Source organism: Carettochelys insculpta, chromosome 3, assembly GCF_033958435.1.
Source record: "Carettochelys insculpta isolate YL-2023 chromosome 3, ASM3395843v1, whole genome shotgun sequence".
Taxonomy (NCBI): Eukaryota; Metazoa; Chordata; order Testudines; family Carettochelyidae; genus Carettochelys; species Carettochelys insculpta.
Window position 1 is genome coordinate 112,843,607 of NC_134139.1, and position 13,172 is coordinate 112,856,778.

A 13,172-nucleotide genomic window follows, 5' to 3' on the forward strand; every position below is an offset into this window, starting at 1 on the left:
TTTCCCATTCCAGATCTTCTTGTTTGTTACGAGAGGAGAGACATTTCTGTCTGATGACAGAGGCACGTTTACTATCATTCTGTGTGCAGGTTTAAAAATGAAGTGGGGAGAGTGGTGCTGCCTGATATATGTCACCTGTAGACATTTCCTAAGCAATGCCATATAGCTCTCCTGTGACCTTGTGGAAGTCCTTTTGCTGGAGTTATTTCCACTAGACATACCAAGAAAAAGCTATTTCATGTGTCATTTCAACTGTGATTCTTTTTTAAAAGCCCCTGACAGTACGCATTCAGCCTGATGCTGTCTATGGTTTTCCCACATTCTTCACAATAATAATGCGGGGAAGTGTCAACCTTTTCCCCTTGTAACTCTGGATGTTTTTTCAGTAGCCGAGGTCACTGTTAAAAAAAGCAAATGATGTTAGCTTGACTAGCATAGGATGAATATTAAAGAGCTGCTACTGCATTGTGGAAAACTGGAAAACATTCTGTATGAGGAACAAACTTGTAAGTCTTTATTTTGTGGGTTTCTTTTTTAACTTTTTATTATATGTTATATGAACATATGCAGAACAATGGGATCTATTTAAACTCGCGCATTGGTCCTGCTCTTTATTGCCCTGCCCATTCTCTAATTGTGATGTCATAATTGTCCTCACAGCAAACACTAGCAGTGTCCCAGTTGCAACCCAGGGATAAACAAGCAGCAGTTTTATGGAAACAGAGAGAAAGAAAATACCATTCTGATATGGCTCTTTTCCCCCTTGAAGCCAATTGCAAAACTATCATAGGAGTTTCAACGAGTTCGGGATCAGGCCCTTAATACTGATCTACTTTTAACAGAAGACTGTTAACATCTATCAAGCATTAAAAAAAATCAAACCATAACCATAAAAACACTCTGAGGTTTTGCCTCTATTAAGTAGAGTTGGAGATTCTTGAATATTAGACTTCCTTATCTGTTGACAATAAATGTTAGACGTTTTACCTGTATTGATAAAACTATATTGTAACTGGCTGGTGCAATATACTTCTTTCCTACAAAGTAAATTGCAGGTGCATATGCAAGGGTAATTTACTTTCAATATACTTCACTTCAAGTATATTGAAAAGATACAAGTCAAATTCTGATCTCACTTAACGTTTTTTTCTCCTACCTTTTTCATTGTATTTGTTTTTATAAGTCATGGCAGTATTGTTCAGATTCTTGGATAGGCGCCCCTTTTTATTTCATAAATCTAAACAAATAAGTGTATTTGATTCCCTGTAACCCCATTAACTTTCAAGGTAGGACTCTGGATTTCAACCAATATAACTGAGATTGGACTATAACCCCATGCAAAGTATATATACCCATATATAATGCATATGGAGATACAGCAAGTGTATTTTTGTGAAGATATCTTTTCTCTATCTTAGATTTTCTAATCTAGCTGGGCATCGAACATGAAAATCAAGGATAAAATTAGGGGCAGATGTTGCTCTGTTAAGGTCAATGGGAATTTTAACACTGATTTGAAAGACAGCGCAGGATTGAACTCTGTCTTTATCTAAAATGTCTAGGGTGGACCTTGAGTAGCTCAATCAAACTTAGAAGGCAGGAATATGTGTCTACACTAGGAGAAATGTAATGGGGAAGTCAATGTTAGCAAATATGTGTTTGCTAATCTAGGCAAGCCCAATGGGGAGAGACTGGCAAATCTGAGGATATCCTCAGACCATGTTTGTGGATCAAATGTGGATACAGATTTTGTATCCAGGCAGTGCTCTACTAAGGGATGGAGATAATGATTCTAGAGGATGACTGGGAATGCATGTGTGGGTTCCAAGATGTCAAGTCCCTATGTATTTTATCTCTCTGGTGTTGTTTGCTTGTGGGCATCAGTGGTGGTGAGCCAGAGAGGAAAGTGAAATTTTGCTAGGGTTGGGAAGAGAAAGGGAAGACACAGGGTACAAAGAAGTGGGGGAGAAGTTGTGCAGTTTGTCAAGAAGTTTTTTTTGGTTTTTGCTGCTTGGGAGCCTACCAAGAAATTATTACCACTCCTGTCCAGGAGAATTTGGTGGAATGGACAAAGATACCACTGTGGTGGGGGAGTCTGATAACATGCTTGGTAGCCAGTGGTACCTTTTGCAGGTTATACCCCTGTTTTGTAAGACATGCATCACATGCATCACAGTTTAAAATGCCAAATGACAGTGTATGCTCGTCTCAATAAAAGGAACTTGGCACGAGTCGGATGTGAGTCACAGGGCCCATATTTCAAAATTAAATGTGTAAATGGACACCTGAATGTCTAAATACCCATGTGGTACCTAAATCTGATTTTTGGCATTTATGTGTTTGGTTCTGAAGTCTGAAAATAGCTTTCTGTTCCTTACTGATTGACCAAATATCTCAGCTCCACCCCAGAACATGGCTTTGTTTCTCCCCCACCGTGGGAGAGGTGTTTGTATGTGTGTGTCGGGGGGAGACCATGCGGAACCACAGAAGGAAATGAAGGATCTAATTACTGTCTGGCCATAATAGTGTGCTTTGACAGAACATATCAGTCAATGAATAGGTGGTGATAGAGGGGCCTTTTTCTTTGGAATTCACATGATTTCTGAAAATGGGCGTGTTTGACGGGAGCCGCGGTGGTCATCACAGTGTTTGGTGTAATCATTTTAAGTGGAGATTTCCCCCTTCCTCTGCTTTATCTCAAGGGAAGATACCTATGTGAGGTATAGCTATTGTCCTTAACTTCTCTCTGTCTCTCAAATATGCACACACAAAATATACTGGACTATCTGTGTGTGTGTTTATACACACACACACACATGCACACCACATATGTATACATTGCACCCCTGCCCCACCCCCAAGCTCTGTTTTTACATTGATGCATCGTATGAAAAGGGCTCTTGAGTTCCACAGGCAGGGAAGCTGTGTCAGAGGGGCTGTGGTTATCAGTTGGACTGGCTGGAGGTAGTCAGCAAGGAAACAGGAGACAGAACTCTGGTGGCAGCATCTGGCCGCTAATGAGCTTTCTGGTGGCAGCGCCGTTCTCATCAGCACTATTTGTTTTTACAGGCCACCCTTTGTTGGCTTTAAGCTTGTTTTCCTTACCCAGCAGCAAAAATATTCTCAGGCAGTAAGCCTTCCTTGCCCAAGCCGCCTCCTTTTCATCTGGGACTGCGCAGGACCTAAATTTAAACTTGATTGATAGCATTTAACCCAGGGAGGGTCAGGAAGCTATTTTTCTGTTCAATGTTCTCCCGTCTGCAGCTTTTGTTTACAATAGTTTCCTTAAGACGCTGCAGTCAGTCTTCCTTCACAATGAAAGCTCTCCTGCTTTCCTTGCCACCCTGGGCAGGGTTTGGTTTTGTTTTTCAAATGTAAAACCTCATGTTGCCCATGTTTGGTCATAGATGGAAAAGGGCAACAACTCTGAATCTTTAAACCAGATGATACCGTAATACACTCTCCTTTCCTTATAATGTATAACAGGCTTTTAAACCTACTTTACTGAATCACTCAGACATTGAAATCAGGAAGGATTCTTGGCTGTGCTTTTTCCTGCTCTGGCTGTCCCTGAGAAACATCTCACTTAGGAAACCACACGTTCTACACAACCCTGTGAATTCTGAAGAAGGCAACATCACTGGCTGACTCCGTACAGGGTGAACCTCTCTAATCCAGACCTCTCTTGTCTAGTAACATCCACAATCTGGCATGATTTTAGTTAGATGAATGACCACTTATCATGGGCGTGGCCAAGTTTCCCATCGTCCCGTAAAGTTTGTTTACAGCCCCGAGTCCTGGCTGTCAGTGTTCTGTGCTGTTATTTGGCTGTAATTTACCCCAAATGTCTTCTAAGAGCCCAGTAAACAGTGGAAGTGTTGATTATACTGCTAGGCAACAATGACCTCCTGTAGTCCAGCAAATTCTCTCATCCAGCACTGGTCAGGTCACCAGGGTGCTGGACTAGAAAGCTTCAACCTGTACTTCCTTCCCCATTGAATTTTGCCTGTGTAGTGCTAGATAGAAAGGGGAAAAGACAACACCATTCAAAAGACAAAAGGATCTATTTCATGTAGGGCACAGGGGACAGTTACAACACAGAAAAAAATCCAAGTGAATTAACAGCTGCAAGTGAAACTCTTTTGCCTTCATGATGACTGTGCGGTCTTGTATATATTATCTGAAGCTACTCTGGGGACAAGATTCTTACTGACTTCAGCTAACAACCTCCAAGTGTTCATTGACAGCCGTAGGTAGCACAGTGCTCTTTCATTGCCACGACCATCATGAAATAATTGTGGTGATTATGACTATAAGAGAATTCCAGGATGTTAATAAAATAGGGACGTTTGGTGGAAACATGATGGGACACGCTGAGTGATAGACAAGGGAGGAATTCAAGATCTCTACCATAGGCAGAAATTGGACAACTAGGCGGTTTGAATTGAAGAACCAGTGCCACAGTTACAAAACTGAGAACTGCAACCTACCTATCCAGCCTAGTGCTAGAATGAATAACTGCACTTTCACTGTCATTCAGCCAAGAGATTGCTTGGCAGGTGTGGAGGCTGCTTCCATCAAAGTCATCTTCAAAGCCATCTTCATTCACTAGAAAAGGAGGAAAGTGAAAGTGGGGAGGGTACAGAGAGAGAGAGAGAATAAACAAAGGGAGACTAGGGGGAAAAAAGAGGAAACACTAAATTAGATGTTGAAAAACACAGAGACCAGGTAGAAGGATGGAAGGTGGGAAAAGACAAGGCAGAGGTTTTCAGGTTAGGTTCTTCCTGCTTTTCATATTTTGTAGCACCAGCCAGAAGTGTGCATTCTCGCATTCAGAAGCCACATTTTAAATATATATATATATTTTTAAAATTTGACTACATGTATTTTCTCAGCTGCTCCAGAGTATGTGATTAAAAAGCAATAAGCTGGACCATAAGTTCCTCTGATTTATATGTTTTAATTTTAAAAGCTTTGCATTTGGGAGAGGGTGGTAATCATCACATTCATGGGAACTTAGTCCTCCTCCCAGATGCCACAGTCTCCCTAATATTTTTGTAGATTTTCTCAAAGTAGAATCCCAGTCCCAGTCCCAGACCCAGCCATTTGAAGATATATGTGTCATTAACTAAGATAATCAGTGCTATTCAGTGACTTAGTTTATTGGTATTAGAAATAATATTTTCAAGGTTAATGACATACCTATGTTATAAACACATTTACTAACTCAGACTACTGTCAAGTAGCTGGTGATCTCCATTTAGTTATACTATACAAATAAACATGATTTCATTGGCATTTCACTGAATGTTATTTAACGTGATGACCAGTGACCTATTGAACACCATCTCCAGGAGATTCAGGCACAGTGACAGTGTCTGCTTGGCCTCAACTGACTGTGACTTCCAAAGGATTGACAAGAACCTGAACAATGGCTGCCATGACTGACTATTACAAGAAATGGAGGCATATGCTAAGTACATCAGATGTGTCAACCTACTTCCACTGGCACCATGCTCAGACTGAAACTGAAGTCCAAGCTCCCCCATGCTCTGGGCCCATGGGGCTCATGTTTTGACCCCCACCACCTAAGTTATGCAGTAAATTTGTTGTCATAAAGTGATCAGAGTGCAATGAAGTTTGAGAATCCCTGCCTTAAGCTACTCAGACTTGCATTAAGACACTATGACTTCAGTTATAAAACCTTGACAAAAGACAAACCTTGGCTACGTCTACACGTGAAGCCTACATCGAAGTAGCCTATTTCGATGTGGCGACATCGAAATAGGCTATTTCGATGAATAACGTCTACACGTCCTCCAGGGCTGGCAACATCGATGTTCAACATCGAGGTTGTGCAGCACCACATCGAAATAGGCGCTGCGAGGGAATGTTTACACGCCAAAGTAGCACAAATCAAAATAAGGGTGCCAGGCACAGCTGCAGACAGGGTCACAGGGCGGACTCAACAGCAAGCCGCTCCCTTAAAGGGCCCCTCCCAGACACAGTTGCACTAAACAACACAAGATCCACAGAGCCGACAACTGGTTGCAGACCCTGTGCATGCAGCATGGATCCCCAGCTGCCACAGCAGCAGCCAGAAGCCCTGGGCTAAGGGCTGCTGCACACGGTGACCATAGAGCCCCGCAGGGGCTGGAGAGAGAGCGTCTCTCAACCCCTCAGCTGATGGTCGCCATGGTGGACCCCGCTATTTTGATGTTGCAGGACGCGCAACGACTACACGGTCCCTACTTCGACATTCAACTTCGAAGTAGGGCGCTATTCCTATCCCTTCATGGGGTTAGCGGCTTCGACGTCTCACCGCCTAACGTCGATGTTAACATCGAAATAGCGCCCAACACGTGTAGCCATGACAGGCGCTATTTCGAAGTTAGTGCCACTACTTCGAAGTAGCGTGCACGTGTAGACACGGCTCTTGTGTCATACTTTGCACTTTGTCATGTTAGAACATTATTACATCTTTACCCAGGCATATCTACAGTTGTGATTGTTATCAATGTGAAGTTAATGCCTTTTTAAGAAATGTAGTTTTAATCTCCTTGTTTTCTGTTTTGTTTTAATTCAAGTCTGAAACCATTTCTTTTCCTCTTTCTTTTCTTTTCCTTTTTCACTTTGTCCATCAAACCAAAAAAATCAAGTATTGGTACAGTTCTATTGCTGCATCCCCTACTCTTGCTTTCCTGTGAACCAGAAGATGTTCTTCACAGTCCAACCAGACTTTTCATCCCCTTGCCTTAAGTCACAGGAAGCCAGTTAATCCGCAGTGAGTTACATGTCAGAATTCAGGTGCAGCGCACCTTCATTTCTCCTCTATGATTCAGCAAGAGCTTCTGTATCCCCAAGCCACTGCTTCTCTTTTGTAGCTATGGTGAGCACACTTGTTTTAGTGCTTGACTTTTATAAATTTTCATTTTGGTGGAATTGTTCCCCATTCTTCATTGATGAGATCTGCAAGGGGATCTGGTTACACTCCAAGGTCTGGCTCTACAAGGAATGGGTTGGGACTAACTTTTAGTAACAATTACTTTTTAGCAGCCTTCTGATGCCCCATTTAAGTCAGTTGGCATTAAGACCCCCAGAACAATGTTATTTGAAATCTTAATACAGTAAAAGCTTTGTTATGTGGCATGGTGGAAGAATGACGGAGGAACGTTGCCAGTTAATCAAATCTTCCAGTTCTGTTTATCAATGGAATACCCATTTTCAAAGAATTAGAATACAATAAAATGAATAGAGTATAAAATAGTATTCAGGTGCTCACCAATCCAGTAGCAGTGCTGCACTGCAGAGTGGTTGGTTTCTTGAAGTACTTGGTTGTATACAGGTAAAGTAATCTGTACAGTAGGTTATCTTATAGCACTACATAGCACGTTGGGGAGCACATGGCATACAGCCAGATCACTAAAATTACACTTAACTCTAAAATGCTACTGAACACAATTTAATCTGTGATGATTCAGAAGGCACTTCAGGATCTTGTAGTGCTCAGGGTCATTATCATCCGTTATCACTCTAAGGCTGTGTCTACATTGCAAAAATAACTTTGAAGTTGCTTACTTCGAAGTAAGCAACTTAAAGTTGAGCGTCTACACACACCTTACCTCAAAGTTAAACTTCGAAGTAGGGCACTACTCCGTTCCCAGGAATGGAGTAAGGACTTCCAGGTTGGGCTCCCTACTTCAAAGTTAACTTCGAAGTAAGGGAAAATGTGTGTAGACTCTGCTGGCTACTTGGAAGTAGTGCCTCATTTTGAAGTTAACTTTGAAGTTAATTCCTAGTGTAGATGCACCCTAAATGTTGAAGGTGTAGGAGATTGAGCCAAATCTGCAAGGAAGCTATGACACAACCTAGAAGCTGCTGCTGCTGCTGCTGCTTCTTCTTAAATAATAAATCCCTGACATCAGTTTGCTGACTTGTCTTCTGCCTCTTTTGCATAGAAGTAGAATGCAGAACGTGCAACTGCATAACTTCCTGGGCAGTACACTAGTCCCAGTTATGAGACTGAAGATTCATATTGGTAAATATCAGAAGCGCCCTATAGTATGGCTTTCTGGTGATAAAGTGCTGGATAACACAACTTTTATTGTCTTTTTATTTATAGATTTGTGCTTAAGACAGATGTTTTCTAACCTGTCATTTTTAAGGACAATCTTCCTTGGTTTATAATGGAAACTCAGCTGAAATCTTGATTGTGATATACAGGAAATATACATGTCTGACCAAAAGACAGAATAGCTACTTATATTCTAGTAATAAGCACTTGAGGGATGATTGTCACATGGCTTGTCTGATATCCTGGTCTTTTTTAGTGAAGCTTCAGTTTCTTTGGCACTTATTAAACCAAACTCACTGAATATGGGGAAAAATAGCATTTATGTAGGGGTGATGTACAACTACCAGCAGACAAACGCAGGAAATACGACAGCACATGAGTATCATTTTCTTAGAGTGACATATGTTCAGCACAGAGCTTTCTGTCCTCATTTTAATTTCCTGATTTTAGTCTCCAATGCCTTTAAGTCAAGACTCTGAGGGTGGGTGGGGGGCTGCAAGTGCCTAGGCTACAGGAATGTTTCTTCCATTAAAAAGCAAATGTCTATGGCTAAAATGGAAGTCCATTATCCCTGCTTTATTCAGTCTCCTTCCCTCCTAACTAAAGGATTTCATTTAACAGATTGCCTCCCCTTCCCCTCCTGACCCCAGTACAATGTTATTTAGTCAGTCCTGACTGATGAACAGAGCATGTCCTGGACGTAAAGGCCTGATCTTGTTATCAGTGGAGTCAATGGCAAAATCTCCACCCAGTTCAATTTTGCAGGGTCAGGCAATAAATGACCCTCAGTCCCTTAACTCTCTTGAACTTCAAACACTCCCCTCACCCCAAGTGGTTATTTATTGTAAAAGATAGTTGATCCTTGTGGAGTTTGAGGTTTTGTAATTGCTGCCTACATAAATTAGATCTACACAGTAAGGGACTTAGGGACTGATACAGAAGCCATTGAAGTCAATGAAGTCATTGCTCTGATTTTAATGGGCTATGGCTTAGGTATGTTGTGCACTTCACAGTCCCTTCTGCTCTCCCTTGCCTGTTGTAGGAAGCTGTGCTTGGAGTCTCTGTCTCTGTCTCTCTCTCTCTCTTTCTCTCACACACACACACGCATTCAATTGTTTTGCATTTTTTAACATTCTGGCCTTGGCAGGGAAGCTTCATGAGTGATGAAGGTCTAGCAGTGCATTCTGCAGTGGGTAAACTCTGGATTAATCTCATTTGCCGGGAATACCACACTATAGCCATATGCCATCAACTGAGAGTGGTCTCCAGTTCTCAGGCACTTCATCCTGGCTTTTATGAGCTGCGTAGTGTCAGAGGAACATAGCTGTCTTGGTGTATTGTGGATGGAAAAGTGATCATTGATGTCCCTGTGTGCAGATCTGATGAGGTCTTTGAAGACAGGAGAAAGGCCTTGAACTGGCTACCGAAACATACTGCAGTATTGTGAGGATGTGTTCATGGAGGCCCATCCAGCTCAAGAGGTGTGTTACCAGATTCTATACAATCTGGAGCCTCTGCATTGCTGCCTCCTTCAGTTCAAGCAATATTGTGTTACAATATTCCAATCTAGATATTAAAAATATATGTCTCCCTGTAGCAGGGAACAGATAGTGACACGAGTGTGTGCCCCATATAACCTTTATGTATTGTATGTACATTGCACAGACACATTCACAGTCCCTTCTCATTAGAATTTTCCTCTTTCCCTTTCATCTCAGTCCCTTTGTAGTATGATGCAAACTCAATACAGTTCAAGTTGAAATTTAGAACTCATAAAGTTTTAGGCTGAAATCAGTTAAAATAATTCTGCCCGTTGGGTATAGGACATGATTTGGTAAAAATATAAAGGGGGACTGAAGTAACGTTTTAGGTGCTGAAATATTAAAAGCTGGATTGCATATTGGCAGGGATAGAGGGTAATTTTGTAAGTACAGTGCTGATCTCTGCATGGCAGTTAATAAAAATAGGGAGATGACCAACAGGAGAGCTGGACCTCTATTCTGAACACTTTATTATGTTAATAATATTATTTCTTTGGTATGCCCAAATCCAAATTGTTCACACAGAGAAAAGCATAATTGACTGTTTTCATTGAGGATTTCGCCAGAGTAAATAGTTTAGGCAGCACCAAAAGTTATTTTATGGGAATTCTACCAACTGATATCTAGGGCTTTGAATGAAGTTAAGCCACTCTGAAATCTGCAAAGGTAGCATAAAGTATTACCTTCTGGGGATATTAATCATGAATGTCAGGTATGGCTTGCTAGTTCTGTTTGGATATTTTCATACATCTTCATGTGTTGGGTGAGAGGCAGCATTATCCTTTTCAAAATGGCTTGCTTGCTTGTATAACCTCAGCAGTAGGTTGCATCTGGCATTGTTTTAAGCTTCACTCCTTTCTTTTCTCTTACAATTAATTTTATTATGAGGTTTTCATATCTTTTAACATATGGGCACCTGGGACTTTGAAACGCATGTGGAACAGAAGCCTGCACTGGGCACATGTAGTACATTATCTGTCTCTCCCAGTAGACAAGATGACAGCTGCGATCTGTGTTCAAAACTGGTGTCTGACACTGGAATGGTTAGTGGCAGAGTGCCATGCCACAGACTACAGTAAAACGCTTTGAGAGACACAATGAAAGAAAGCATGTTAATGTGTACAAGAGTCTTAAAAGTTAAGGAAGGAAAATGTTGCCTGTCTTACACAAAGTACTTATGGAAACATAGTTTGCACAAAGGGACTTTCAGAGTATTCTTAGTAGCCTCAAAGGGAAGATTTCCAAAGAGTAATTTTCAGAAAGAGAGGTTTTTGGTTTTTGGTTTTTGGTTTTTTTAAGTTACACGTAGAGGAACTTGATTGCTCTGGAAATTGGCAGTAAGCTTTTCATCTCTAGGCACTGTTCAAATCCCTTCCATGTCAATGGTGACCAAATGTCTACTGTAGTAGTCTTTTTCAGCAAAAGAGAGATGTCCGCCACAGAGACATGGAAATTATAAATATATTTATGTATATTTTCTATACGTTAACATCTTATAGCCTTTTGCAGATTGCAGAGATATATGTACTCTCACATAAATGTTTTCCTATGCGTTTATGTCACTGGGGCTGTGTCTACATATGCCCCTCCCTTTCAGAAGGGGCATGTTAATGAGGCACTTTGGAACAGGTTAATGAGGCTCTGACATGCATATTCAGCTCCTTATTAGCATAATGGCAGCCAGTCATGCTTCAAAAGTGCTACTTTCGAAATGTAGACTGGCTGTGTAGACATGACTAAATAATCCTTAGTCAGCTTAAACTCAAAAAGGATGCATACAAGAAATGGAAACATGGACAGTTGACTAAGAAGGAGTATAAACATGCGGCTGGAGAATGCCGGGCGGTAATCAGGAAAGCGAAAGCACAATTGGAACTGCAGCTGGCAAGGGATGTGAAGAGTAACAAGAAGGGGTTCTACAGGCATGTGAACAATAAACAGGTTATCAGAGAAGATGTGGGGCCATTACTGGATGAGGGAGGTAACTGATTGACAGATGATGCAGGAAAAGCTGGAGTACTCAATGCTTTTCTTGCCTCAGTCTTCACGGACAAAGTCAACTTCCACATGATGGTCCTAGATGATGCAGTATGGGAAGGTGGAGGGCAGCCATCTGTGGGGAAGGAACAAGTTCTGAGCTATCTAGAAAAACTAGATGTGCACAAGTCCGTGGGTCTGGATTTAATGCACCCGAGGGTACTGAGGGAATTGGCAGAGGTCATTGCTGAACCTTTGACAATTATCCTGGAAGACTCTTGGAGATCAGGGGAGATACCGGATGACTGGAAGAAGGCAAACGTAGTGCCCATCCTTAAAAAAGGAAAGAAGAACAATCCAGGGAACTATAGACCCGTCAGCCGTACCTCAGTCTCTGGGAAAATAATGGAGGGAATCCTCAAGGACTCCATTTTGGAGCACTTGGAAGAGGGGAAAGTGATCAAAAGTAGTCAACATGGATTCACCAGGGGCAAGTCCTGCCTGACCAATCTGATTAGCTTCTATGACGAGATAACAAGCTCTGTGGACATGGGGAAGTCAGTGGATGTGATATATTTTGACTTCATCAAGGCTTTTGAAATGGTCTCCCACAACATTCTTGTCCATAAGTTAAGGAAATATGGATTGGATCCTTGGACTATAAGATGAATAGAAAACTGGCTTGATGGACGGGCCCAACGGGTAGTGGTCAATGTCTCAATATCTGGATGGCAGTCTGTTTCAAGCAGAGTGCTGCAAGGCTCAGTTCTGGGGCCGGTGTTATTCACCATCTTTATTAATGACCTGGATGAGGGACTGGATTGCACCCTCAGCAAGTTTGCGGATGACACAAAACTAGGGGTAGAGGTAGATTCATTGGAGGGTAGAGAGAGAATCCAGAGGGACCTGGATAAATTGGAGGACTGGGCCAAAAGAAATCTGATGCGGTTCAATAAGAAGTGTAGAGTCCTGCACCTGGGGCGGAAGAATCCCAAGCATTGTTACATGCTGGGGACCAACTGGCTCAGCAGCAGTACGATGGAAAGGGACCTAGGGTTATGGTGGATGAAAGGCTGGATATGAGTAAACAGTGTGCCCTTGTAGCCAAGAAGGCTAACGGCATACTAGGGTGCCTTAGGAGGAGCATTTTGAGCAGATCTAGAGAAGTAGTTATTCCTCTTTATTCGGCACTGGTGAGGCCACATCTGTAATATTGTGTCCAGTTTTGGGCCCCCCCAGTATGAAAAGGATGTGGATTTGCTGGAGCAGGTTCAGTGAAGGGCACCAAAAATGATTAAGGGTCTGGAGCACAAGACCTATGAGGATAGGCTGAGGGATTTGGGCTTGTTTAGTTTACAGAAGAGCAGGCTTAGAGGTGATTTAATAGCAGCCTTCAGCTTCCTGAAGGGGAGCTCTAAAGAGGAGGGTGAGAAATTGTTCTCAGTGGTGTCAGATGGCAGAACAAGGAGTAATGGTCAGAAGTTGAAGAGGGAGAGGTGTAGGTTAGATATTAGGAAAAACTACTTCACCAGGCGGGTGGTGAAGCATTGGAATGCGTTGCCTGGAGAGGTGGTGGATTG

General features: G+C 42.1%; 1 long non-coding RNA gene across 1 annotated transcript in view; it reads right to left on the minus strand.

Moving 5' to 3' along the window:
* Positions 1-4,383: 4,383 nt before the first annotated feature.
* LOC142011333 (uncharacterized) overlaps positions 4,384-13,172 on the minus strand; it is a 32,401-nt gene continuing 23,612 nt past the window's right edge. The window contains exon 4 of the long non-coding RNA XR_012645051.1: positions 4,384-4,608. This is a non-coding gene — a long non-coding RNA (uncharacterized LOC142011333). The remainder of the gene's footprint in view (positions 4,609-13,172) is intronic.